The following is a 27,752-nucleotide window of genomic DNA, read 5'->3' on the forward strand; positions in this document are numbered from 1 at the left end:
TAGCCAAAGAACAGTTTTATAAGACCTTTAAAGGAATATCTTATTTGTGATACTTTTTAAAAACACATGATTAGGTTTTATAACAAGTATGTTAAACTAATTACACGACTCTCTGGAATACTTGATTCTGATCAATTGCGCCATATATATATTTTTGAGAGTTGAGGAGAGACAGGAAGCACTCTGGTGGTATCAGCAAAGAGCCATGAGCCAGTCTCAAACTCACAGCGCTGTCCACACGCCTCTGCCTCTGACCGGACTGCTAATCTGGCTGACTGAAGCTGGCTCTACCTTCATGTCTCGTATCACCCCGTGGACTCGCACTCTCGTCTCATGCAAAAACAACTGCCATCTTGTGCCTGAAATCGAAGGACTTCATTACCACCTTAATGTTGTTTTAGTATTCATCTTGTTGCAAGCTGATTGGTAATTGCAATGGGTTATCTTTTATAAAACAAACTGTCAGCGCTGATAGCCTAGCGGTTAGCGCACTGACATATGGCGCAACTGTGCCTCCAGGTGACCCGGGTTTGAATCCAATTTGAGGTCCCATCCCTCTCTCAACCCAATGCTTTCCTGTTAATCTCCACTGTCCTGTCTGTTAAAGGGCTTGTTCACCCAAAAATGAAAATTCTGTCATTAATTACTCACCCTCGTGCCATTTTACACCCGTAAGACCTTCGTTGATCTTCGGAATGCAAATTAAGATATTTTTGTTTAAATCTGATGGCTCCGTGAGGCCTACATAGGGAGCAATGACATTTCCTCTCTTAAGATCCATAAAGGTATTAAAAACATATTTAAATCAGTTCATGTGAGTACAGTGGTTCAATATTAATATTATAAAGCGACGAGAATATTTTTGGTGCGCCAAAACAAACAAAACAACGACTTATTTAGTGATGGCCGATTTCAAAACACTGCTTCAGGAAGATTCGGAGCGTTATGAATCAGCGTGTTGAATCATGATTCAGATCACGTGTCAAACTGCCAACGGCTGAAATCACGTGACTTTGGCGCTCCGAACTGCGGATTCGACACGCTGATTCATAACGCTCCAAAGCTTCCTGAAGCAGTGTTTTGAAATCGGCCATCACTAAATAATTTGTTAATTTGTTATAAATGACAATAAATGACAGAATTTTCATTTTTGGGTGAACTAGCCCTTTTAAGCACATAAAGACCCCCCAAAAAAGATTATAAATCAAACCAATATTTATTGTGTGCATAATTATTTATCTGAAGAGTAGCCATGTAATGATTGTACATGTTGGTCTTGTTTAAACTTGTTCTGAATAAAAAAAGCTTCTTGCTATGAACTGTTCTTTCTTTTCAGAAGCTATGAGTTTGTTACAAGTGGGCATATAAAATATATCAACTCAAATTACCATCTTGTGTCCAATTGTTTACTTATGCAACAAGTAGCCGTGAAATAAGCAGAATAATGTATAGCCAGATGATTCTTATCGCAAAATAAACCCCTTCAGGGTGATACAAGATCATCTTGATCAACCTGTGTTTATTTTATTATTTTTTTAACAGTACAAATGCCCGACTGCAATATTCCTGAACAAAAACAAACACAAATATTGTATCATTGTTGTCTTGTTGACAGTATGAGGTAAACGCTGTTCCAGTGACCAGGATCATCAACGTCAAACAGAACCGCAACGTGAATTTACAAAGGGCAAAAAAAATAAAAACACACTGAACCACAGCTTATGGTGGAATGTCATAACGGAATAAATGAATGCACTTTTTACTTATTTTTTCCGGAATGTGATTGTTGCTCTGTTGTAAAGCAGCTTAATAAAATCTGTGAAATGACTAGCTGCACTTATGGCAGTGTGGTCTGAGTCTCTGAGAGATCATGAGCCGCATGACGCACACACAGTATGAGGGCATTAGTGCTTGTGGGCTCTGGCTGCTTGTGAGCAGATATCTGAAATGCACTTTAAGTTAATGAAGTCATATTGTTTCCTGCACAACGCCGGTTTTCTCTGATAAGAGCGCATCCCCTTGCTGATTCAAGCCAGGTTATTTGCCAGTACACAATTCTGGTACAGTTAAACCACAGTTTTCGCAATCCATATCAAGCTGAATGGACAATTCAGTGATGTCTTGTCCATTTGTACAGTTTCACAATAGAAGATATTAAGGCAGATTCTGGGGTAAATACAACCTGTGTTCTGTCAGCATGAATACATTTAACAAAAATAAACATAACCAATTTAAATTAAACAAGAGTTTACCGCTGTTGGCGCAAACTAACCATCATCCTGTGTGGAAGGGGAATTTCAGATTGACGCAACAGTCATTTATTACACTATATTTAACAACAGCTTGTTTCGTGCGTCACACGTCATTACACCATTTCTACATCATTGCACATGCACAGAACTTTCCAGTTTTGGTTTTCAATCCAATCAAGTGTTTACGTGTCCTACTGAAAGGATTATAAAAGGTTTAACCCACCCCTTACAACCACAATGAAATTTCAATCGGATTTGTCCAATTTATTCCGATTGACATGGTTACATCTGATTTTTTTGATCCGATTGTGCTACTAGTCCAAAAACAAACGGATTACTAGCCCATGTAAATGCAACTATTGTTAATAAATGTAGGCTGAACATTTAACTGACACAAACCACCAGGTATTCTGGGTGCTATTGAGTGGACAGTATGGAGTTCAGTGGACAAGTATGGAGTTATGGGCAAGTTTTGTTGCTATGTCATTTCGAGGGTGTTCTAGGTGTTTTTATCTGATTCCCCCTTAGTTCTCTGTAATCTTCTGGTCAGGGATCCACCGAAATTTCAGCATTCAAAAATTGTTTTCAGCACTGAAAAGTCATTTCACTCAGCGACCATCTTTGAAATGCACCTGCTATTTCAGTCATGCAAGTACATCTCTTTGAATGGGGAAACATCAAATCTGTTCACCAGGTTACATTACATTTCATATTTGAAATCAGCAATGAAATCTGAAAACAACTGTCTCATAAATGTGGTTTCTTATGTTAAAATAGCATTTAAAAAAGCTTATTTTTCAGGCTGGACCAGCCAATGCACATTTGCAGTCATAGGTGCGCATCTCAGAGCATTGACTGTTTCTAAAGCAACCGGGGGCGGTTGCATAAACTGCTAAGGCTAGTCTTACAAGTTAGTCATAATTTTTTTTTCTTTAAAGGGTTAGTTCACCCAAAAATGAAAATTATGTCATTAATTACTCACCCTCATGTCGTTCCACACCTGTAAGACCTTCGTTCATCTTCAGAACACAAGATATTTTTGATAAAATCCGATGGCTCAGTGAGGCCTGCATCGCCAGCAATAACACTCCCTTTTTCAATGCCCAGAAAGCTACTAAAAACATATTTAAAACAGTTCATGTGACTACAGTGGTTCAACTTTAATATTATAAAGTGACGAGAATACTTTTTGTGCACCAAAAATAACAAATTTTTCCACAATATCTAGCGATTTCAAAACACTGCTTCATGAAGCTTCGAAGCTTTAAGAATCATTTGTTTCGAATCAGTGGTTCAGAGCACCAAAATCACATGATTTCAGTAAACGAGGCTTCGTTATGTCATAAGTGTTTTGAAACTTTTATAGTTCACGTGACTTTGGCAGTTTGAGTCACGCTTCGAACCACTGTTGTCACATGAACTGTTTTAAATATGTTTTTAGTAGCTTTCTGGGCATTGAAAGAAGGGAGTGTTATCGCTGGCTTTACTGAGCCAATTGGATTTTATCAAAAATATCTTAATTTGTGTTGAACGAAAAAACGAACGAAAGTTTTACGGGTGTGGAACAACATGAGGGTGAGTAATAAATAATTTTCATTTTTGGGTGAACTAACCCTTTGAGACTGTTCATGACTTTCAGAAGTCAGTAAAATAAAACATGCATTGGCCTAATTTGATACCGAAAAATAAAGTGCCCATCATATCACACTTCAGAATCTCGTCAGAAGGTCATCCGGGTACTTTTTTATGAGTGAATTGTGAATTTACTTTGTGAATTCTGACATAGTTCTTGTCACATACTGTTTTTCGCCTACTATATTGTGGGAAGTGTGCAATTTCGGATGCAGCCTTAGTAAAGTAAAAGCACATCTGTCCTCAAGAAGTAGAAACACTGCAGAAAGCGCTGAAAACTTTGAGCTTTTAAAACTTCTTCATACTTAAAGCGGTCTCAATCTTCAAGCTTTTGAAACTACTTCAAACGTTCTGGCCAGGTTTTCTTAGGCCAGCATTAAAGTTTGTCTTTACAGTCCTGAAGCGTCTACAGCCTAAATACATTCTATGCTGGACAAACTGCAAAATACTGTAATTTTGAGATGGTTTTTAATCAGCCAGATCCTTTCTACATTTTTTAAAACACTGTCAGTGCATTGATAATATCTTTCAGTATGATTTTTTTCTTATATTTTTTGTGAGCAGTATATGTAGATTAAACTTGTTTAATTATCATCATTTTATTAGTGATTAGTGAAATTTAAAAAAAAAACTGAAATGAAGGGTCCAGAAGACCCCATATGGTGCTGTCATTGATGAGAGAAAAAAATAAAAATAACAGCAGGAGAAAGTGGAACTGAATTAGATGGCATATGTCAGAAAAGACATGGCGTGAACTGCTGAGCAAATGAACTATGACAGGACTCTCTAAATTGGCACGGCATGTGGCACCAGGTCATTCGTGGCACGCTGACACAGACATGCGGTCTCTCTGCTAATGAGACTCTTACGTAACTGGAACTAACTCTTGCTCTCTCTGAATTAAACTAAATCACCAACCAGAACTGCAAAAATAATGACTGTTTTCAAAAAGGTTTCCTGAACACCAGCCCGTCTGCCATTGGTAACTCATACACTTTTCATCAGAACAAACCTGTAAATTTCTTTCTCTTAATTCTTCTGTTTAAACTGAGACAAAAGACAGTATTTTAATGACAATAAATGACACACTTCTTAAGTTACTTTAAGTCAATCAACACTTAACCATATTCCTATGATATCTCATCATTTCTGCCTGAATCGAGCACATGAAAGAGAAGAACACTGAGCATTTGAGCAATAACTCAAAATAAATCAAAAGCTGTCTAGATGAGTTGTAAATGTGAGGGCAACTTATTTCAGAATTCATAAAACAGGAAGAGCTTGTGCAAGGTTTCTTCTCTGTTTAGCTTTGGCACAGGCACATCCTGGTCCTGCTGAGTTACTGGCGAAATGATCAAAAGAGATTCTGGTGCATCGTTTACACCACTGGTTCCCAAACTTCGTCCTGGAGGCCCTCTGATATGCACGTCTCACTAATCAAAACGAGAAACCATATGCAACTGTAGCTTTTTAAAATCAACACTGGAAACAGTGGGAATTAAAACAGTGGGAGTATAAAGAAGGTTTCAAGATCAGCGGTATATTTCAGACTAACACACAAGCACTAATCCAACTGGCTAGTGCTCACCTGTCACATTTTGATTTTAACAAATCTTTTTGGGGCGAACGCAGACAGAAGACATTTCTCAGTACAAAGTACGCCAAGCTTGGCTTGGTTCGGCTCAAGTGCGAACTCCGGAAGATGGGAGGACACAGTCCAGTCAATCAGCAAATGAAAGAGCAGCATACTTGATAACAGTACTCAGATCATCTTGGCAATACCTGCCTACTCCAGTAATAAAGCCAATTATGATTTATTAAAATGTGTCTACTCTGGTTATCTTAAATGTATTTATATATAAAATAAAATAAAACAAAACATGATATAAAACACAACGCTACCTCTTTTCATTAAGTTATAGCCAATAAGTAGAAATTTGTACAATAGCAACAAGCAATTTGGTCAAAAATACAAAGGCAGCGCTCTATTACAATGTTGAAAAATATAAAGCTATTAAATGTAACTTTGCCCTCAGCCAAAATGATTTCCCCAGAAACAAATAACTGCTTTGTGAGATGAAAGATTGCTCGTTAAATATACCCAAAACGAACTGATGAATATGATGAATGATCTCGTATTTCACCACTACAGAAACATCAGAGCCAGTGAATGTGAGAAGGACTTACCGAGATCATGCTGTTCTCAGCAGGGAACATGAGCACTGATCGCCCGGTGATCGCCCGGACTGCACAACTCAGGCAACATCAGAGCACATTTTTAAATAGACAATATCTTTATAAAGTAACAGCAGATTTGAAGTTCAAACACTGTTGCCTAAAAAACTGATAAAACTACATTTCGTGACACAACAACTGTGGCGTTTTCAAAAATGTTGCTGGGTTTTTTTTTCCTCCACCATTGCTGTCTGAAGTCCACACTGATTCATCCTCAATAAAAGGGTTGGAGCAAGAATATATTCTGGGATCTGAACTGTACTTCCTGATGTGAGCTTTGAGATGGAACATGGGGAGCCACTGATGATTTCAGTTCTGTATTTTATGAAAAATATGCATTTCTATTCATACGTATTGTCAGTTAGTGTTTAATAGAAGATAACTTTAGAGAATTGCTGGCAATGCGAACTAACAAGGATGCTAAATAGTAAACAACACCGCATTCTCTAGCAGTCATCAGCCGCCCTGCTGCATCAGCCTGCACAACTCTCACTAGCTGGTATGTGTTACACATGCAATGCAAAAGTGAATGTCTATTAATCGTAGCAGAAGTGCAACAAAATAATGCTTCACAAAAAATAAAGAGAAGATGATGAATGAATGACAAGGAAGCACAAAAAATGAATGCACAGTACACAACAGTAAATACAAACAAGAGTTTGTTGTTATTTGCCAACAGCACAGCAGCTCGAACAATGACACTCAAACCCAGTGTTACTCACATGTGAAGCGGAATCAAAGCAGTTTTTAGGCCTTCCCGCTTAGCTCTCTCCAGTGCTGGAAAGCTTTTCTAATATTAACACGGGTCCTAAAGCTCTTTCCTGATCATAACCCTTCATTTTCCAGTTATATTCTTATGAGCTTTTCTCTTTTGTAATGTCTCTCAGCCATCTCTCTTTCTACAGTCTTTCTTCAAATCTCCCTCTTGCTCGTTCTCTCTCCTCCACCTTCATACGCCCCCTAATGCTGATTGGCTACATGTTTGTTGTTGTGTCTGGTTGTGTCGGTCCTGAAAGACTTTCAAACTGCACTTTTCAAATATCGCTTACCCGAATCTTTAACGATACTTCTGCTAATTACTGCTGTGTGTACTGGGGCTTAGGAACAGACTAATATGTTTTTAACACTATGTGATATTATTTGAAATAATAGCAACTGAGGTCAAATTCTGAGTGTGGGTTACAATACTTGACTTTCACTTCAGCTTTCTGTGATCCTGAAGACCTTGAATAGCTTGTTCAGGTGTTCCTGGAGGTTCACCAACACAACATGTTTTGGATGTCTCCCTTATCTGAGCCATTCAGGTCTTGGAGTCTCTACTAATGAGCTGATGAGTTGTTTACATTGGAGGAGTTCAAACATGTACTGCTGGTGTGACTCCAGAATTGGTTGGGTTGGTTGAGTGATTAGTTGGGTGAACACTGATTAACCTGATTTGACCATCAAAATGTGGTGAGACGCGAGTGCTGACCAGTGGGATTATCGCTTTGGTGTTAGTTTTGCTCATTGCCAAAGCAACCAGCAGCCAGTGGCTTAATTTACAGTGGCAAGAAAAAGTATGTGAACCACTTGCAGAATCTGTGAAAATGTGCAAAATTTTAACAAAATAAGGGAGATAATACAAAATGCATGTTATTTTTTATTTAGTACTGTCCTGAGTAAGATAATTTACATGAAAGATGTTTACATATAATCCATAAGACAAAAAATAGCTGAATTTATTAAAATGACCCCGTTCAAAAGTTTGTGAACCACTGATTCTTAATACTGTGTGTGGTTACCTGGATGATCCACGACTGTTTTTTTGTTTTGCGACGGTTGTTCATGAGTCCCTTGTTTATTCTGAGCAGTTAAACTGAGCTCTGTTCTTCAGAAAAAATCTCCAGGTCCCAAAAATTCTTCAGTTTTCCACCATCTTTTGCATATTTGAACCCTTTCCAGCAGTGACTGAATGATTTTGAGATACGTTTTTTCACACTGAGGACAACTGAGGGACTCAAACACAACTATTAAAAAATGTTCAAACATTCACTGATGCTCCAGAAGGAAACATGATGCATTAAGAGTCGGGGGGTGAAAACTTTTGAACAGGATGAAGAGGTCCAAATTTTTCTTATTTCGCTTGAATATCATTTTTTTTCATTCAGTACTGCCCTTCGGAAGCAACAGAAAATACTTGCATGTTTCCCGGAAGACAAATTAAATACAATTTACCTTGATCTTCAAATTCCAAATGTTTTCACCCCCTGTCTATTAATGCATCATGTTTCCTTCTGGAGCATCAGTGAATGTTTGAACCTTTTTTAATAGTTGTGTTTGAGTCCCTCAGTTGTCCTCAGTGTGAAAAGACGGATCTCAAAATCATTCAGTCACTGCTGGAAAGGGTTCAAGTATGCAAAAAATGCCAGAAATCTGAAGAATTTGCAGGACCTGGAGGATTTTTCTGAAGAACAGAGCTCAGTTTAACTGTTCAGGACAAACAAGAGACTCATGAACAACCATCACACAACAAAAAAACAGTCGTAGATCATCCAGGTAACCACACACAGTATTAAGAATCAGTGGTTCACATACTTATGAATGGGGTTATTTTAATAAATTCAGCTATTTTTTTTGTCTTGTGGATTATATGTGAACATCTTTTATGTAAAATATCTTACTCAGGAGAGTACTAAATAAAAAATAACATGCATTTTGTATGATCTCTCTTATTTTGTTAAAATGATTAACATTTTCACAGATTCTGCAAGTGGTTCACATACTTTTTCTTGCCACTGTATATGACCAAAATTGTAATACAACAAAGATACATGGCATTCAGAAAAATTAAACTGGCAAACCTTTTTGCTTGCTGGTGGGTTGTTGTTGTTTTCTATATTTATTTATTTTTTATTTTATTTAGTGTGCTGTATAATCTTGAGAAACAGCGCATCATTCAGAAATTCCACAACCTTGTATTAAGAGCCGATGGGCGTAAACTTTTTGAATTGGATGATCAGAGTAAATTGTACTTATTTAATCATCGGGGAACATTTAAATATCTTATGTAGCTTCCAAAGGGCAGAATGAAAAAAAATATATACCTTTAAACAAACCTTTATTCACTTAAATGTTCATTTCCTTCTTGAGAATCAGTGAATGTTTTCACCTTCTGTAATAGTTGTGTTTGAGACCCTCAACTGTCCTCAGTGTGAAAAGACGGATCTCAAAAGCATACAGTCACTGCTGAAAAGGGTTCAAATATGCAGTAGATGCTGGAACGCCAATGAATGTGCAGGACCTTGAGGATTTTTCTGAAGAGCAGTGTACAGTTTAACTGCTCAGGACAAACAAGGTAGTCGTGATCAACTATTACAAAACACAGAAGCAGTCGTTGATCATCCAGGTAACAACAGATTCAAGGGTATGCTAACTTTTGAACTGGTTCATTTGTGTAAATTCATTTATTATTTTGTCTTGTGGACCAAATGTTAACATCTGTTATGTGAAACAGCTTATTCAGGAGGACAGTACTAAATAAAAAAAAAAAATAACATGCAATTTTTATTTTATCAGACTCATATTGGTTTAAATTATCTTTAATCAGAATATGTAAAGATAAAAACTCAAGACTTCATCCTAATATCAGAGGATCAGTTTTCTCTGCTCAACATCCCTTTAATGATTCAATTACTGTCCCTGAATATAACCAGCCTTCCCTGTTTGTTAAAATTAATATGATGTAAACATCACACTGTAGTGATTGCATGTGAAGTATCATTGTACAAATGGTGTGTTTTTCTTTTTTCACTACTTCAAAGCTGTTCAGTGAGCTGAATGCTCTTCTGATGTTGTATCACGGTGGCATCCATGATTTACGAGCATCCAAATGAAGTATGACATATGGCAAGGGATTTTGAGTCAAACAAACTCAATCCTGATCACATCTTGTCCTGTCAGATCAAAGCCTGTCTGTCAGCTTGCAGTCTTACGTGGCAGAGACGGCTGTGAAAATGGAAAGGTGACTGGGGAAACAGGGAGACGAGAGCAGCATCAGTGAAGAATGGAAAAAATCACACGAAATTGTAAGAAAGAGGGGACAGTGAGCTTTGTGAGAAAACAGTGAAACAGATCTCGCTCCATTGGCTCAGAGGGAGATTAGTTCACGTCAGCCAGAACATATGTGCCCTTATTTATAGCCAGCAGATCCTCTGAGGCCCAAGGGCTACTTAGAGAGGTATTATTTGAAAACCTGGAGATCTGCGTGGACTTAAGACATTCAGTGTGTTTCTTCCTGATAAACAAACATCATATTTCCACACTGCAAAATAGAAGTTAAAAAATGTACAGTATATTTCTGCTGTCTAATCTAGTAGTAGTTTTAGTTTATTGCAGTTTATCGCAGTGTTAGTTCTCACAAAAATGAAAATACTCTCATTAATTACTCACCCCCCTGTCGTTCCACATCTGTAAGACCTTTGTTCATCTTCAAACACAAATTAAGATCTTTTTGATGAAGTTTGAGAGGTTTCTGTCCCTCCATAGAGATCCAACGCAGCTATTACTTTCAAAGGTCCAGAAAGGTAGTAAAGACATCATTAAAGTACTACATGTGACTCCAGTGGTTTAACCTCAGTTTTATGAAGCGACACAAGTGCTTTGTTTGCACAAAAAAAACATAATTTACCACTTTATTTACAAAAATATTGATCTGCAACACGCACTCACAAGAGCATCATGACGCAGGCGTTTTGTGTTCACGCGAGAGCTGACATTGTGTGAACATGCCTTGGATAATATTATTTTGTAAATAAAGTGGTAAATTATGGGTTTTTTTTTTTTTGCACAAACAAAGCACTCACTTCACTTCATAAACTGAGGTTAAACCACTGGAGTCACATGGAGTACTTTAATGATGTCTTTAATACCTTTCTGGACCTTGAAAGTGGTAGTTGCATTGGATCTCTCTGGAGGGACAGAAACCTCTCAGACTTCATCAAAAAGATCTTAATTTGTGTTCTGAAGATGAACAAAGGTCTTACGGATGTAAAACGACATGAGGGTGAGTAATAAATGACAGAATTTTCATTTTTGGGTTAACTAACCCTTTAAGACAGCACAGAGTGAGACGGCTCACTAGTGCGAGAGATCACTTCCGTCATCAGAACGCGTTCAGACCTCACCAACCGGATGCGCAAGGCAGTTGGACATAGTGGTGTTTTAGAGGTGAAAAATGATATAAATACTGTTCGGTTTCTCGCACAAACTGATCGTTTCGTGTCTTAGGACATCAATGTGTCATCACGAGCCGCAGGGTTTAATTTGGATTTGTCTGTGCATGTCTTTTTGACTCTTATAGATGGAGTTCCCATTGACATGCATTATACGACTGACAGACCGCAACGGTTGGAGTTAAAAATCATCATTTGTGTTTACTGAAGAAACAAAGTCACCTACATCTTGGATGCCCTGGGGGTAAGCAGATAAACATCAAATTTTCATTTTTGGGTGAACTATCCCTTTAAGTGAACATGAGCAGGAAATTAAAATGTACAATCACAATGACTAGCTGTATTACAGTAATCTTGTTTATTTACACAATAACTATAACACTATGATGATGCACATGCAGTGATGTTACATTTATTGCTAATTATATTTTCTGGATTATTTTGCTGTTGCAGTTTTTCTCGTCTGTTTGTTTGTTGTTGTTGCTTGTTTTGTAATGTTCCCATTTTTAAAAAAATATGTGTGACTGTCATCACTGATATCTGGCTTTTAATTTCAGAGTGATTAGTGATCTGATTGGCAGCGGTCCAGTGTAAATCCAGAAACAGAGCAGCACAATCTCATGAGAGAGTGTTCAGTTACAGTCCAAGAGGTCCAGCCTCCTTCCCAGCAGAGCTCTGAATAATAATCATAATCATAATCATATTTTTTTGTATGTAGCTCAGAGGAACATTTCTTTTTGTCAGCGTATTGCCGACAGTGGCACATCTTATCATGCGACATCATTAAAACAGAGAGGGTTCATATGAGGGATAGTGAAATGAAGTATGTGTTTCTGTGGGAGACACTGAAGCCCCAGGTCTGCCACTGACTGCAGAGAAGGATAATACTTGTGAACTTAAAGTATTGAAGCAAAAGAACTGATAATGGAAGGGCAGAGAGAGAAACAACCCAAAAGAACAGTGGGAGGCTGGCAAGAACCCTCCCACTGCAAGCACTGGCCACAGCTAGGACTTTACCAGCCTCAGGTGTGAGAAACTTCCTCTGGATACAACAGTGACTGCGAATATTAACATGAGTCATGCTCAAGTTGTGTGTGTGGCTGCATCTGAAAGCTTAAAAATGCTGTCTTCCAAGGTAGGAAGGCATCAAGGCACACCCGAATCCAATGTTAGCTGAATACCTTAACTTCCTGTATCCTGAGACACCTTCATCTGATCGATTGTTGAAGGCAGCATAGATGTATCCTTCACTGCTCTTGATACCCAACAATCCTGCGATTTCCATTCTGTGACAGTTGAACTAAAAAAAAGATGGTGTCTGAAAGTTGTGGTTGGTGGTCATTTTGTGTGTAAATGTACATTTTTGACCAACATTTTTTAATTTTGATATCATTTCTAGTGAGAAATTACTATTGTACTAATTAAATATTCACTTAGTTATCACCAAAGCTCGCTCTATTTTGCTGTAGATCATTAAACCGTTACTCTGCCTCAGAATTCTGTCTGAAATCAGTTTCATAAGATACCTTCATTGTCGGATAGGGAGCGAGGCAACAAGTCAGCTGCCTAGGTTTTCAGACATAGCCTGTGTGGGACAGGGCTCTTTTTGAGTGAAAGCTGAGGCTACTTCTGTTTCAAGTGAACGGGTGAAACAGCAAAGGACACTACTGGGAGTTACTGCAGTCGCTGTTTTTAGCCAATGCGAACAGAGATCTCTCTGTAGTCAATAATTTTATCCTTTAAAACTCATCTTTGATCACCAATATGACATATTTATACGTTGTTTTCCTGCGAACATAATGTACGTGGAAATTATTATGCGGAATACACGAATAAGCAAATTAGCCCCGCCTCCACTCAATCACATGAGTTCAGTCAGAATACGTGATCCACTCGGTCAACTTTACTGAGGTAAACGCTGCACAATGGCAAGTGGAAATACTGGTTTAATTCAGCCATATATGTTTGAACCAGAAACTGATTCAGAAAAAGAAGTGGAAGAGCAAATTATACAGGCTCATCTACAAGTCGATTTATCAGATAATGAGTTTTATGTATCGCTCTCTACAACATCAGACACAAAATGGTAATTAATATGATTAGCCTTTGGCTTGAGTATGTTATCTAACAGCCAATAATGTGTTGCTAATGTTACACAAACCATGTTTGTGTCACTTCTAAAAATCAGTATCCTTAGAAACGCTTTGAACAACTCAGAACGTCAGTGGAGAAAAACAGTTCATCATAACATTGTATTATCATTCACCCGCTATGATAAATGTACCTGATTTGTATATCAACAGAAAAATATACCGGGATAACCTGGCTTCTCTTGAGACCCCTTGCTTCGCAGCATATTTTATGATATGCTTAAGCCCGCCCCCACACGCTGACGGGATTGGTTACAACATATTTTTGATGTAGAGCGATTTCAAACCGCGTTTTTGAGACTGTCTTTGGTTCACTGCAGTTATAAGAAGAAAATACTCAGCAATGGAAGTGTATAGGAGTTCTTTTTTCTTATCTCAGTGGATGCATAAGATTTAAAAAAGACAAAAAATAAGAAATTACTATCACAAATTTTATCATAATAATTTAACATTTTATAATAAAACCTTAGACCTTTCTAATGATTTAAAGTTATAGGCCTTCAGTGAAATACTGTTATTACAACAGTAATAATACTTATTTGTTTTAATATTTTTATTTAGTAATAATAATAATTATTATTATAATTAGTCATATTGATATATAAAAACAACATTTTTGGCCAAATTGTGCAGTCCCACAAATAAGCACAACAAACCTGGTGTCCTTTATCATTTTTTGTTTGATAGTTTTAAAAATCACATTTTAAATTGCAATTGTAATTTTTAATCTGATGGGTCAATGTTCAATGTTCTGGGTTAAATTAATGTATTTTAATATAAAAAATATATCTTATCTTTGAAAAAAATCAGGACAACTAATCTCTTTAAACAACAATAGTTTTCTTCAGCTTTACTAAGTTATAATATGTGTTCACTCAAAGTGTGATCATTTGTCAAAACCACTGTCCAGTGGAAATGGCTACCAAATTTCATGGTTAACCTTAGGATTTAATGTATAAAAAACAAAACAAAAAACAGTGTGCATTTATAAAAGTACAAGCATTGCACTGCTGGACATGACATACCAACTTGTCCAAATACCAAACAGTGTGATGTGGATTCGTTAATTCTGAAGGAGCTAAATGCCCTTTCTAAACATTAAATGGTTTTTCAACCCCTGGACGAAACTGACACCATTACAATACTGTTTCACTTCTGTCTCCAAATAACATTTATTGAAGAAATATTGGCAGTTGGTATGCTATACTCTATCTGCAACTATTTCCAAATGTACTTTGCTAATTATCTTATAATTATTACGCACAAGGCTTTTATGAGTTCAAGTTCACTTGCACTTTTAACGTTTGTCACACTGCATGACCATTTAGTGGGGCTAAGAAAATAATTAGAGACCCGTTAAAGGACTTAAGACATGCATACATTTTTCTTACACGTTCAGGAAATTTTTTACTTTAAATGTTTTAACATAGAAAGCTTGAAATCCATGGAGCCGTTATGCGTCTGGTATTCATAACAGTACACCCAACAGAGGATCAGACGGACTGTATTCAGAAATCAGTCTGATGTCACAGTCACTCACTAAATCACGTAGAACCAGAATGACACTTTTGCTTATCTAGCCTATATAACCGATCATATGAGATAAGTGCTAGACTGAGATCATCACACGCGCAAAATTTGAGACCAAATGCCACGAAATCGAACCGAAGTCAAAACCCCCTGAGTGATATAAAACCACCTCTACTAAGTTATTAGTTAAACCATCCAGCAAACGTTGTTCGGCATCAGTCAACCTGTATCTCGAGTTTAATGTGTTAAGCAGCTTATCACGAATATCAATTTCCATCGCTAACACAACCCAACTGTCACATCAGCGGCTCTTACCTTTGGTGTGGGACGTCGAGTCACGATCGTCCATCGATGTCGCTTAAACACACAGCATTACCTCTTGAGCGTTTTATTACATTTCCACTGTTTAAACTCGATCCATATCGACATACTGTGTCCGCACAGAGTGACCGAGCAGAAACACATCCGCTGTGCGCGTGCTGAACGACTCGCATCAAACACACGTGCACGAGCCCGGGCAAGCTGCAGCCGTCTCTATTTATCTGATAAACGGACTTTAAATACCGCCGTAGATTTAAACTTAATATATAGGCTACTCACAAATCAGGAACATACACAATGCGCAGCATCTCTAGAGATTTTTTTTTAATAAAGGCAAATCCGATTATTTGTGGTAGAGAGCTGCTGATGCTGAATCACTAATCCATCCACAAAATGTTACCAAATTATTTTAGAATTTAATAAAAAAAGATATTGACATCAAATGTCAAGTCTGGTATAAAGTAGTGAGGACCAAAGATCGAGCTCAAAACCAAACAAAGACTACATGGTCAGCAGCAGAGCAAAACAAGGCAAAGATGAACAGGACAGGACAGTGATCAAACCTCTCACTTCACCTTCTTTCATTTTGTATTTGCATTTTATTAGCTAGCATTAAAACGTGTAGGCCTTTCGTTTTGTTAACTTTGTGTTAAAGGGTTGTTCACCCAAAATTGAAATTCTGTCATCATTTACTCACTCTCAAGATGTTCCAGATCTGTGTGAATTTCTTTCCTTTGCTGAACACAAATGATAGATATTTTGAAGAATATGGGTAATTAATGGACATCATTGACTTACATATGAGGAAAAAAGTCAATGGGGCCCTTCAACTGTTTGGTTTCTGACATTCTTCAAAATATCTTCTTTTCTGTTTAGCAAAAGAAAGAAATTCATACAGGTTTGGAGGGTGAGTAAATGATGACAGAATTTTCATTTTGAGGTGAACTATCCTTTTAACAGTGTTTGCTTAAAACCTTTGCTTGAAATATTGAATTATTGCTTTTGTTGTTTATGACCTGTAACCAAATGATACCAACATTTTAAATATTCTTAAACATGAAATTTCTAATATTTAAGAAATTTCACAATTCTCCATTCCAATTTATGATCACAGCAAAAAAATAAATAAATAAATAAATAAATACTTGCCTAACAAATATAAAATTCAAGCATTAAAGACAAGTAAACAGAACAAAATAAGAACGAATAAACAAATTTCAAGCACAACCTTCTGACTGTTTATCTACAAATATAACTGTCCTTCAATGCATTCAGGAGTCTTGTCAAAAATTATATATGCAGGAAAATTGATTCCTTGTCAAAGTTATAGTTAGACAAGAAGTTAAAGACTGGCTAGGGCCTAGCAGAGCTGCATGCATTTGTTCAAAATCAGAGACTGGTTGGCGTCTTGCTCCGAAGCGGCGACGGCAGGACGGAAGCTTTTTGAAGCAGTTGCTTCGCAGAGCGGTTCACTGTTTCGGAGCGTGAATCGAGCGCTGACTCAAGATAAAGACCACTGACTCAAGATAAAGGTTCGTAAAGGTTTCGGAGCTTCGCGAAGCAGTGTTTCGAAAGGGCCTATCGCTAATCCGGAGTGCCGGCGTTCGAGCGTGGTGGAAAGAAGTGGGCGTTTTGGAGCCGAGTGGTCGTCAGACCAACGCCACTTTCCCTGTTCGCAATGTCAAGTCTTAGCTCATCAGTGTGATTGTAAGGTTTACCAAGCACAAAAGGGAGCCCTCTCTTCCGCAAGACGCCTAAGGTGAGTCTTGAACGGCGGGTTCACTTTATCAGCAGCTCGATGGTAAAGCCTGAGCTCATGCAAGGCGTTTGGCCATCATAAAGGTGGAGCCTCCCCATCGGGGAATCGAACCCCGGTCTTCCGCGTGACAGGCGGAGATACTGTCCACTATACTAACGAGGATTGGCTCTTTTGGTTGCGTCTCTGCGCGGCACGGCACTGTTTTGTATGCGCAAGCCTTGAGAAGAAGTCACTTAATACTGGATATGCTTTCCACTATGGGAGTTATTATTTAACCTTTTTATTTCGGCAAAGGGGGGCAGGAGAAGAGGATCTTACCCTGTCCTATGGAGGAATCAACCCGCAATGGCAGGGGATGAAGGGTTTGTTCATTTAGCTTCCAGGAAGTTCATAAAAATCTCACGCAAACACTACCGCTGGCCTTCAACATACTATCGGCTTCAGTGACATCCTCTTACACAGGGATTGTGGTCATCTGGCGATGGGGCGGATTCTCCTTACATTACGGACAATGGAAATGGCTCGACGATTGAAAACAGAAAAAAAAGCAATGTGGGAGGAGACTGCACCAGATATTACCCTTGCTGAGCATTGTGGTGCTTTAGTGGGAGCACATCGGCCCAAAGTCTCAGGGATACAGCTCGAGTTTCTCTTCATTCACGTATAAATCTTTCGCCTTTTACTAAAGATTTCCGTGGAGAAGAACGTTTGCGAGTTTTTGATATTTTTGGGTGCTCTGCTCACAGCAGAGCTACATGCGTTTGTTCAAAAACAGAGACTGGTTTGGGTCTTGCTCCGAAGCGGCGACAGCAGGACGGAAATTTTTTGAAGCATTTGCGTCGCGGAGCGGTTCATTGTTTCGGAGCGCTCAATTCACGCTCCGAACCACTGACTCAAGATAAAGGTTCGTAAAGGTTTCGGAGCTTCGCGAAGCAGTGTTTCGAAAGGGCCTATCGCTAATCCGGAGTGCCGGCGTTTGAGCGTGGTGGAAAGAAGCGGGCATTTTGGAGCCGAGTGGTCGTCAGACCAACGCCACTTTCCCTGTTCGCAATGTCAAGTCTTAGCTCATCAGCGTGATTGTAAGGTTTACCAAGCACAAAAGGGAGCCCTCTCTTCCGCAAGACGTCTAAGGTGAGTCTTGAACGGCGGGTTCACTTTATCAGCAGCTCGATGGTAAAGCCTGAGCTCATGCAAGGCGTTTGGCCATCATAAAGGTGGAGCCTCCCCGTCGGGGAATCGAACCTTTTTATTTCGGCCAAGGGGGGCAGGAGAAGAGGAGCTTACCCTGTCCTATGGAGGAATCAACCCGCAATGGCAGGGGATGAAGGGTTTGTTCATTTAGCTTCCAGGAAGTTCATAAAAATCTCACGCAAACACTACCGCTGGCCTTCAACATACTATCGGCTTCAGTGACATCCTCTTACACAGGGATTGCGGTCATCTGGCGATGGGGCGGATTCTCCTTACATTACGGACAATGGAAATGGCTCGACGATTGAAAACAGAAAAAAAAGCAATGTGGGAGGAGACTGCACCAGATATTACCCTTGCTGAGCATTGTGGTGCTTTAGTGGGAGCACATCGGCCCAAAGTCTCAGGGATACAGCTCGAGTTTCTCTTCATTCACGTATAAATCTTTCGCCTTTTACTAAAGATTTCCGTGGAGGGGAACGATTGCGAGTTTTTGATATTTTTGGGTGCTCTGCTCACAGCAGAGCTGCATGCGTTTGTTCAAAATCAGAGATTGGTTTGGGTCTGGCTCTGAAGCGGCGACAGCAGGACGGAAGCTTTTTGAAGCATTTGCGTCGCGGAGCAGTTCATTGTTTCGGAGCGCTCGATTCACGCTCCGAACCACTGACTCAAGATAAAGGTTCGTAATGGTTTCGGAGCTTCGCGAAGCAGTGTTTCGAAAGCGCCCATCGCTATTCCGGAGTGCCGGCGTTCGAGCGTGGTGGAAAGAAGCGGGCGTTTTGGAGCCGAGTGGTCGTCAGACCAACGCCACTTTCCCTGTTCGCAATGTCAAGTCTTAGCTCAGCAGCGTGATTGTAAGGTTTACCAAGCACAAAAGGGAGCCCTCTCTTCCGCAAGACGTCTAAGGTGAGTCTTGAACGGCAGGTTCACTTTATCAGCAGCTCGATGGTAAAGCCTGAGCTCATGTAAGGCGTTTGGCCATCATAAAGGCGGAGCCTCCCCGTCGGGGAATCGAACCCCGGTCTTCCGCGTGACAGGCGGAGATACTGTCCACTATACTAACGAGGACTGGCTCTTTCGGCTGCGTCTCTGCGTGGCACGGCACGGCACTGTTTTGTATGCGCAAGCCTTGAGAAGAAGTCACTTAATACTGGATATGCTTTCCACTATGGGAGTTATTATTTAACCTTTTTATTTCGGCCAAGGGGGGCAGGAGAAGAGGAGCTTACCCTGTCCTATGGAGGAATCAACCCGCAATGGCAGGGGATGAAGGGTTTGTTCATTTAGCTTCCAGGAAGTTCATAAAAATCTCACGCAAACACTACCGCTGGCCTTCAACATACTATCGGCTTCAGTGACATCCTCTTACACAGGGATTGCGGTCATCTGGCGATGGGGCGGATTCTCCTTACATTATGGACAATGGAAATGGCTCGACGATTGAAAACAGAAAAAAAAGCAATGTGGGAGGAGACTGCACCAGATATTACCCTTGCTGAGCATTGTGGTGCTTTAGTGGGAGCACATCGGCCCAAAGTCTCAGGGATACAGCTCGAGTTTCTCTTCATTCACGTATAAATCTTTCGCCTTTTACTAAAGATTTCCGTGGAGGGGAACGTTTGTGAGTTTTTGATATTTTTGGGTGCTCTGCTCACAGCAGAGCTGCATGCGTTTGTTCAAAATCAGAGATTGGTTTGGGTCTGGCTCTGAAGCGGCGACAGCAGGACGGAAGCTTTTTGAAGCATTTGCTTTGCGGAGCGGTTCAATGTTTCGGACCGCTCGATTCACGCTCCGAACCACTGAGATAAGGTTCGTAAAAGTTTCGGAGCTTCGCGAAGCAGTGTTTCGAAAGCGCCCATCGCTAATCCGGAGTGCCGGCGTTCGAGCGTGGTGGAAAGAAGCGGGCGTTTTGGAGCCGAGTGGTCGTCAGACCAACGCCACTTTCCCTGTTCGCAATGTCAAGTCTTAGCTCATCAGCGTGATTGTAAGGTTTACCAAGCACAAAAGGGAGCCCTCTCTTCCGCAAGACGTCTAAGGTGAGTCTTGAACGGCGGGTTCACTTTATCAGCAGCTCGATGGTAAAGCCTGAGCTCATGCAAGGCGTTTGGCCATCATAAAGGTGGAGCCTCCCCGTCGGGGAATCGAACCTTTTTATTTCGGCCAAGGGGGGCAGGAGAAGAGGAGCTTACCCTGTCCTATGGAGGAATCAACCCGCAATGGCAGGGGATGAAGGGTTTGTTCATTTAGATTCCAGGAAGTTCATAAAAATCTCACGCAAACACTACCGCTGGCCTTCAACATACTATCGGCTTCAGTGACATCCTCTTACACAGGGATTGCGGTCATCTGGCGATGGGGCGGATTCTCCTTACATTACGGACAATGGAAATGGCTCGACGATTGAAAACAGAAAAAAAAGCAATGTGGGAGGAGACTGCACCAGATATTACCCTTGCTGAGTATTGTGGTGCTTTAGTGGGAGCACATCGGCCCAAAGTCTCAGGGATACAGCTTGAGTTTCTCTTCATTCACGTATAAATCTTTCGCCTTTTACTAAAGATTTCCGTGGAGGGGAACGTTTGCGAGTTTTTGATATTTTTGGGTGCTCTGCTCACAGCAGAGCTGCATGCATTTGTTCAAAATCAGAAATTGGTTTGGGTCTTGCTCCGAAGCAGCGACAGCAGGACGGAAGCTTTTTGAAGCATTTGCGTCGCGGAGCAATTCACTGTTTCGGAGCGCTCGATTCACGCTCAGAACCACTGACTCAAGATAAAGGTTCGTAAAGGTTTTGGAGCTTCGCGAAGCAGTGTTTCGAAAGGGCCTATCGCTAATCCGGAGTGCTGGCGTTTGAGCGTGGTGGAAAGAAGCGGGCGTTTTGGAGCCGAGTGGTCGTCAGACCAACGCCACTTTCCCTGTTCGCAATGTCAAGTCTTAGCTCATCAGCGTGATTGTAAGGTTTACCAAGCACAAAAGGGAGCCCTCTCTTCCGCAAGACGTCTAAGGTGAGTCTTGAACGGCGGGTTCACTTTATCAGCAGCTCGATGGTAAAGCCTGAGCTCATGCAAGGCGTTTGGCCATCATAAAGGTGGAGCCTCCCCGTCGGGGAATCGAACCTTTTTATTTCGGCCAAGGGGGGCAGGAGAAGAGGAGCTTACCCTGTCCTATGGAGGAATCAACCCGCAATGGCAGGGGATGAAGGTTTTGTTCATTTAGATTCCAGGAAGTTCATAAAAATCTCACGCAAACACTACCGCTGGCCTTCAACATACTATCGGCTTCAGTGACATCCTCTTACACAGGGATTGCGGTCATCTGGCGATGGGGCGGATTCTCCTTACATTACGGACAATGGAAATGGCTCGACGATTGAAAACAGAAAAAAAAGCAATGTGGGAGGAGACTGCACCAGATATTACCCTTGCTGAGTATTGTGGTGCTTTAGTGGGAGCACATCGGCCCAAAGTCTCAGGGATACAGCTCGAGTTTCTCTTCATTCACGTATAAATCTTTCGCCTTTTACTAAAGATTTCCGTGGAGGGGAACGTTTGCGAGTTTTTGATATTTTTGGGTGCTCTGCTCACAGCAGAGCTGCATGCATTTGTTAAAAATCAGAAATTGGTTTGGGTCTTGCTCCGAAGCAGCGACAGCAGGACGGAAGCTTTTTGAAGCATTTGCGTCGCGGAGCAATTCACTGTTTCGGAGCGCTCGATTCACGCTCCGAACCACTGACTCAAGATAAAGGTTCGTAACGGTTTCGGAGCTTCGCGAAGCAGTGTTTCGAAAGCGCCCATCGCTAATCCGGAGTGCCGGCGTTCGAGCGTGGTGGAAAGAAGCGGGCGTTTGGAGCCGAGTGGTCGTCAGACCAACGCCACTTTCCCTGTTCGCAATTTCAAGTCTTAGCTCAGCAGCGTGATTGTAAGGTTTACCAAGCACAAAAGGGAGCCCTCTCTTCCGCAAGACGTCTAAGGTGAGTCTTGAACGGCGGGTTCACTTTATCAGCAGCTCGATGGTAAAGCCTGAGCTCATGCAAGGCGTTTGGCCATCATAAAGGTGGAGCCTCCCCGTCGGGGAATCGAACCTTTTTATTTCGGCCAAGGGGGGCAGGAGAAGAGGAGCTTACCCTGTCCTATGGAGGAATCAACCCGCAATGGCAGGGGATGAAGGGTTTGTTCATTTAGCTTCCAGGAAGTTCATAAAAATCTCACGCAAACACTACCGCTGGCCTTCAACATACTATCGGCTTCAGTGACATCCTCTTACACAGGGATTGCGGTCATCTGGCGATGGGGCGGATTCTCCTTACATTACGGACAATGGAAATGGCTCGACGATTGAAAACAGAAAAAAAAGCAATGTGGGAGGAGACTGCACCAGATATTACCCTTGCTGAGTATTGTGGTGCTTTAGTGGGAGCACATCGGCCCAAAGTCTCAGGGATACAGCTCGAGTTTCTCTTCATTCACGTATAAATCTTTCGCCTTTTACTAAAGATTTCCGTGGAGGGGAACGTTTGCGAGTTTTTGATATTTTTGGGTGCTCTGCTCACAGCAGAGCTGCATGCATTTGTTAAAAATCAGAAATTGGTTTGGGTCTTGCTCCGAAGCAGCGACAGCAGGACGGAAGCTTTTTGAAGCATTTGCGTCGCGGAGCAATTCACTGTTTCGGAGCGCTCGATTCACGCTCCGAACCACTGACTCAAGATAAAGGTTCGTAACGGTTTCGGAGCTTCGCGAAGCAGTGTTTCGAAAGCGCCCATCGCTAATCCGGAGTGCCGGCGTTCGAGCGTGGTGGAAAGAAGCGGGCGTTTGGAGCCGAGTGGTCGTCAGACCAACGCCACTTTCCCTGTTCGCAATTTCAAGTCTTAGCTCAGCAGCGTGATTGTAAGGTTTACCAAGCACAAAAGGGAGCCCTCTCTTCCGCAAGACGTCTAAGGTGAGTCTTGAACGGCGGGTTCACTTTATCAGCAGCTCGATGGTAAAGCCTGAGCTCATGCAAGGCGTTTGGCCATCATAAAGGCGGAGCCTCCCCGTCGGGGAATCGAACCCCGGTCTTCCGCGTGACAGGCGGAGATACTGTCCACTATACTAACGAGGACTGGCTCTTTCGGCTGCGTCTCTGCGCGGCACGGCACGGCACTGTTTTGTATGCGCAAGCCTTGAGACGAAGTCACTTAATACTGGATATGCTTTCCACTATGGGAGTTATTATTTAACCTTTTTATTTCGGCCAAGGGGGGCAGGAGAAGAGGAGCTTACCCTGTCCTATGGAGGAATCAACCCGCAATGGCAGGGGATGAAGGGTTTGTTCATTTAGCTTCCAGGAAGTTCATAAAAATCTCACGCAAACACTACCGCTGGCCTTCAACATACTATCGGCTTCAGTGACATCCTCTTACACAGGGATTGCGGTCATCTGGCGATGGGGCGGATTCTCCTTACATTACGGACAATGGAAATGGCTCGACGATTGAAAACAGAAAAAAAAGCAATGTGGGAGGAGACTGCACCAGATATTACCCTTGCTGAGCATTGTGGTGCTTTAGTGGGAGCACATCGGCCCAAAGTCTCAGGGATACAGCTTGAGTTTCTCTTCATTCACGTATAAATCTTTCGCCTTTTACTAAAGATTTCCGTGGAGGGGAACGTTTGCGAGTTTTTGATATTTTTGGGTGCTCTGCTCACAGCAGAGCTGCATGCGTTTGTTCAAAATCAGAGATTGGTTTGGGTCTGGCTCTGAAGCGGCGACAGCAGGACGGAAGCTTTTTGAAGCATTTGCTTTGCGGAGCGGTTCAATGTTTCGGAGCGCTCGATTCACGCTCCGAACCACTGAGATAAGGTTCGTAAAAGTTTCGGAGCTTCGCGAAGCAGTGTTTCGAAAGGGCCTATCGCTAATCCGGAGTGCCGGCGTTCGAGCGTGGTGGAAAGAAGCGGGCGTTTTGGAGCCGAGTGGTCGTCAGACCAACGCCACTTTCCCTGTTCGCAATGTCAAGTCTTAGCTCATCAGCGTGATTGTAAGGTTTACCAAGCACAAAAGGGAGCCCTCTCTTCCGCAAGACGTCTAAGGTGAGTCTTGAACGGCGGGTTCACTTTATCAGCAGCTCGATGGTAAAGCCTGAGCTCATGCAAGGCGTTTGGCCATCATAAAGGTGGAGCCTCCCCGTCGGGGAATCGAACCTTTTTATTTCGGCCAAGGGGGGCAGGAGAAGAGGAGCTTACCCTGTCCTATGGAGGAATCAACCCGCAATGGCAGGGGATGAAGGGTTTGTTCATTTAGCTTCCAGGAAGTTCATAAAAATCTCACGCAAACACTACCGCTGGCCTTCAACATACTATCGGCTTCAGTGACATCCTCTTACACAGGGATTGCGGTCATCTGGCGATGGGGCGGATTCTCCTTACATTACGGACAATGGAAATGGCTCGACGATTGAAAACAGAAAAAAAAGCAATGTGGGAGGAGACTGCACCAGATATTACCCTTGCTGAGCATTGTGGTGCTTTAGTGGGAGCACATCGGCCCAAAGTCTCAGGGATACAGCTCGAGTTTCTCTTCATTCACGTATAAATCTTTCGCCTTTTACTAAAGATTTCCGTGGAGGGGAACGTTTGTGAGTTTTTGATATTTTTGGGTGCTCTGCTCACAGCAGAGCTGCATGCGTTTGTTCAAAATCAGAGATTGGTTTGGGTCTGGCTCTGAAGCGGCGACAGCAGGACGGAAGCTTTTTGAAGCATTTGCTTTGCGGAGCGGTTCAATGTTTCGGAGCGCTCGATTCACGCTCCGAACCACTGAGATAAGGTTCGTAAAAGTTTCGGAGCTTCGCGAAGCAGTGTTTCGAAAGCGCCCATCGCTAATCCGGAGTGCCGGCGTTCGAGCGTGGTGGAAAGAAGCGGGCGTTTTGGAGCCGAGTGGTCGTCAGACCAACGCCACTTTCCCTGTTCGCAATGTCAAGTCTTAGCTCATCAGCGTGATTGTAAGGTTTACTAAGCACAAAAGGGAGCCCTCTCTTCCGCAAGACGTCTAAGGTGAGTCTTGAACGGCGGGTTCACTTTATCAGCAGCTCGATGGTAAAGCCTGAGCTCATGCAAGGCGTTTGGCCATCATAAAGGTGGAGCCTCCCCGTCGGGGAATCGAACCTTTTTATTTCGGCCAAGGGGGGCAGGAGAAGAGGAGCTTACCCTGTCCTATGGAGGAATCAACCCGCAATGGCAGGGGATGAAGGGTTTGTTCATTTAGATTCCAGGAAGTTCATAAAAATCTCACGCAAACACTACCGCTGGCCTTCAACATACTATCGGCTTCAGTGACATCCTCTTACACAGGGATTGCGGTCATCTGGCGATGGGGCGGATTCTCCTTACATTACGGACAATGGAAATGGCTCGACGATTGAAAACAGAAAAAAAAGCAATGTGGGAGGAGACTGCACCAGATATTACCCTTGCTGAGCATTGTGGTGCTTTAGTGGGAGCACATCGGCCCAAAGTCTCAGGGATACAGCTCGAGTTTCTCTTCATTCACGTATAAATCTTTCGCCTTTTACTAAAGATTTCCGTGGAGGGGAACGTTTGCGAGTTTTTGATATTTTTGGGTGCTCTGCTCACAGCAGAGCTGCATGCGTTTGTTCAAAATCAGAGATTGGTTTGGGTCTGGCTCTGAAGCGGCGACAGCAGGACGGAAGCTTTTTGAAGCATTTGCTTTGCGGAGCGGTTCAATGTTTCGGAGCGCTCGATTCACGCTCCGAACCACTGAGATAAGGTTCGTAAAAGTTTCGGAGCTTCGCGAAGCAGTGTTTCGAAAGGGCCTATCGCTAATCCGGAGTGCCGGCGTTCGAGCGTGGTGGAAAGAAGCGGGCGTTTTGGAGCCGAGTGGTCGTCAGACCAACGCCACTTTCCCTGTTCGCAATGTCAAGTCTTAGCTCATCAGCGTGATTGTAAGGTTTACCAAGCACAAAAGGGAGCCCTCTCTTCCGCAAGACGTCTAAGGTGAGTCTTGAACGGCGGGTTCACTTTATCAGCAGCTCGATGGTAAAGCCTGAGCTCATGCAAGGCGTTTGGCCATCATAAAGGCAGAGCCTCCCCGTCGGGGAATCGAACCCCGGTCTTCCGCGTGACAGGCAGAGATACTGTCCACTATACTAACGAGGACTGGCTCTTTCGGCTGCGTCTCTGCGTGGCACGGCACGGCACTGTTTTGTATGCGCAAGCCTTGAGAAGAAGTCACTTAATACTGGATATGCTTTCCACTATGGGAGTTATTATTTAACCTTTTTATTTCGGCCAAGGGGGGCAGGAGAAGAGGAGCTTACCCTGTCCTATGGAGGAATCAACCCGCAATGGCAGGGGATGAAGGGTTTGTTCATTTAGCTTCCAGGAAGTTCATAAAAATCTCACGCAAACACTACCGCTGGCCTTCAACATACTATCGGCTTCAGTGACATCCTCTTACACAGGGATTGCGGTCATCTGGCGATGGGGCGGATTCTCCTTACATTACGGACAATGGAAATGGCTCGACGATTGAAAACAGAAAAAAAAGCAATGTGGGAGGAGACTGCACCAGATATTACCCTTGCTGAGCATTGTGGTGCTTTAGTGGGAGCACATCGGCCCAAAGTCTCAGGGATACAGCTCGAGTTTCTCTTCATTCACGTATAAATCTTTCGCCTTTTACTAAAGATTTCCGTGGAGGGGAACGTTTGCGAGTTTTTGATATTTTTGGGTGCTCTGCTCACAGCAGAGCTGCATGCGTTTGTTCAAAATCAGAGATTGGTTTGGGTCTGGCTCTGAAGCGGCGACAGCAGGACGGAAGCTTTTTGAAGCATTTGCTTTGCGGAGCGGTTCAATGTTTCGGAGCGCTCGATTCACGCTCCGAACCACTGAGATAAGGTTCGTAAAAGTTTCGGAGCTTCGCGAAGCAGTGTTTCGAAAGCGCCCATCGCTAATCCGGAGTGCCGGCGTTCGAGCGTGGTGGAAAGAAGCGGGCGTTTTGGAGCCGAGTGGTCGTCAGACCAACGCCACTTTCCCTGTTCGCAATGTCAAGTCTTAGCTCATCAGCGTGATTGTAAGGTTTACCAAGCACAAAAGGGAGCCCTCTCTTCCGCAAGACGTCTAAGGTGAGTCTTGAACGGCGGGTTCACTTTATCAGCAGCTCGATGGTAAAGCCTGAGCTCATGCAAGGCGTTTGGCCATCATAAAGGTGGAGCCTCCCCGTCGGGGAATCGAACCTTTTTATTTCGGCCAAGGGGGGCAGGAGAAGAGGAGCTTACCCTGTCCTATGGAGGAATCAACCCGCAATGGCAGGGGATGAAGGGTTTGTTCATTTAGCTTCCAGGAAGTTCATAAAAATCTCACGCAAACACTACCGCTGGCCTTCAACATACTATCGGCTTCAGTGACATCCTCTTACACAGGGATTGCGGTCATCTGGCGATGGGGCGGATTCTCCTTACATTACGGACAATGGAAATGGCTCG

At 42.3% G+C, this 27,752-nt stretch overlaps 1 protein-coding gene, 1 long non-coding RNA gene and 14 other non-coding genes across 20 annotated transcripts in view; 11 read left to right on the plus strand and 5 right to left on the minus strand.

Annotated features, from left to right (window-relative positions):
* lrfn2b (leucine rich repeat and fibronectin type III domain containing 2b) overlaps positions 1-15,830 on the minus strand; it is a 79,054-nt gene extending 63,224 nt beyond the window's left edge. For 2 of the 3 annotated variants that reach the window (XM_051874923.1, XM_051874921.1), the window contains exon 1: positions 15,325-15,830. The gene's annotated coding sequence lies outside the window, so the exon portion shown is untranslated. Of the gene's footprint in view, positions 1-12,510; positions 12,630-15,324 lie in introns of all 3 variants that reach the window. The other variant, XM_051874922.1, reaches the window with a different exon arrangement.
* Positions 2,725-12,515, plus strand: LOC127502249 (uncharacterized). Of its 3 annotated transcripts, XR_007926802.1 has the most exons (4): positions 2,725-3,827; positions 9,920-10,183; positions 11,458-11,573; positions 11,887-12,515. It is a non-coding gene; the product is annotated as an uncharacterized LOC127502249 (long non-coding RNA). The 3 variants fall into 3 exon arrangements; XR_007926801.1 differs by lacking the exon at positions 9,920-10,183; XR_007926800.1 differs by lacking the exon at positions 2,725-3,827 and having other exon boundaries at positions 8,910-10,183.
* A 1,349-nt stretch (positions 15,831-17,179) lies between the features above and the next one.
* On the minus strand, positions 17,180-17,251 carry trnad-guc (transfer RNA aspartic acid (anticodon GUC)). Its single transcript has one exon. It is a non-coding gene; the product is annotated as a tRNA-Asp (tRNA).
* A 476-nt stretch (positions 17,252-17,727) lies between these two features.
* Positions 17,728-17,842, plus strand: LOC127503003 (U5 spliceosomal RNA). The gene has a single exon (XR_007926990.1). It is a non-coding gene; the product is annotated as a U5 spliceosomal RNA (small nuclear RNA).
* Positions 17,843-18,692: 850 nt separating this feature from the next.
* On the plus strand, positions 18,693-18,808 carry LOC127503033 (U5 spliceosomal RNA). Its single transcript, XR_007927017.1, has one exon. It is a non-coding gene; the product is annotated as a U5 spliceosomal RNA (small nuclear RNA).
* Positions 18,809-19,276: 468 nt separating this feature from the next.
* Positions 19,277-19,348, minus strand: trnad-guc (transfer RNA aspartic acid (anticodon GUC)). The gene has a single exon. It is a non-coding gene; the product is annotated as a tRNA-Asp (tRNA).
* Positions 19,349-19,828: 480 nt separating this feature from the next.
* On the plus strand, positions 19,829-19,944 carry LOC127503031 (U5 spliceosomal RNA). Its single transcript, XR_007927015.1, has one exon. It is a non-coding gene; the product is annotated as a U5 spliceosomal RNA (small nuclear RNA).
* Positions 19,945-20,788: 844 nt separating this feature from the next.
* Positions 20,789-20,904, plus strand: LOC127503000 (U5 spliceosomal RNA). Its single transcript, XR_007926987.1, has one exon. It is a non-coding gene; the product is annotated as a U5 spliceosomal RNA (small nuclear RNA).
* An 851-nt stretch (positions 20,905-21,755) lies between these two features.
* LOC127503034 (U5 spliceosomal RNA) lies at positions 21,756-21,870 on the plus strand. The gene has a single exon (XR_007927018.1). It is a non-coding gene; the product is annotated as a U5 spliceosomal RNA (small nuclear RNA).
* An 850-nt stretch (positions 21,871-22,720) lies between these two features.
* On the plus strand, positions 22,721-22,835 carry LOC127503035 (U5 spliceosomal RNA). The gene has a single exon (XR_007927019.1). It is a non-coding gene; the product is annotated as a U5 spliceosomal RNA (small nuclear RNA).
* Positions 22,836-23,302: 467 nt separating this feature from the next.
* Positions 23,303-23,374, minus strand: trnad-guc (transfer RNA aspartic acid (anticodon GUC)). The gene has a single exon. It is a non-coding gene; the product is annotated as a tRNA-Asp (tRNA).
* Positions 23,375-23,854: 480 nt separating this feature from the next.
* On the plus strand, positions 23,855-23,970 carry LOC127503001 (U5 spliceosomal RNA). The gene has a single exon (XR_007926988.1). It is a non-coding gene; the product is annotated as a U5 spliceosomal RNA (small nuclear RNA).
* Positions 23,971-24,814: 844 nt separating this feature from the next.
* Positions 24,815-24,930, plus strand: LOC127503032 (U5 spliceosomal RNA). Its single transcript, XR_007927016.1, has one exon. It is a non-coding gene; the product is annotated as a U5 spliceosomal RNA (small nuclear RNA).
* Positions 24,931-25,775: 845 nt separating this feature from the next.
* Positions 25,776-25,890, plus strand: LOC127503036 (U5 spliceosomal RNA). Its single transcript, XR_007927020.1, has one exon. It is a non-coding gene; the product is annotated as a U5 spliceosomal RNA (small nuclear RNA).
* A 462-nt stretch (positions 25,891-26,352) lies between these two features.
* trnad-guc (transfer RNA aspartic acid (anticodon GUC)) lies at positions 26,353-26,424 on the minus strand. Its single transcript has one exon. It is a non-coding gene; the product is annotated as a tRNA-Asp (tRNA).
* A 481-nt stretch (positions 26,425-26,905) lies between these two features.
* LOC127503037 (U5 spliceosomal RNA) lies at positions 26,906-27,020 on the plus strand. Its single transcript, XR_007927021.1, has one exon. It is a non-coding gene; the product is annotated as a U5 spliceosomal RNA (small nuclear RNA).
* Positions 27,021-27,752: the final 732 nt, after the last annotated feature.

Source organism: Ctenopharyngodon idella, chromosome 20 (assembly GCF_019924925.1).
Source record: "Ctenopharyngodon idella isolate HZGC_01 chromosome 20, HZGC01, whole genome shotgun sequence".
NCBI lineage: Eukaryota > Metazoa > Chordata > Actinopteri > Cypriniformes > Xenocyprididae > Ctenopharyngodon > Ctenopharyngodon idella.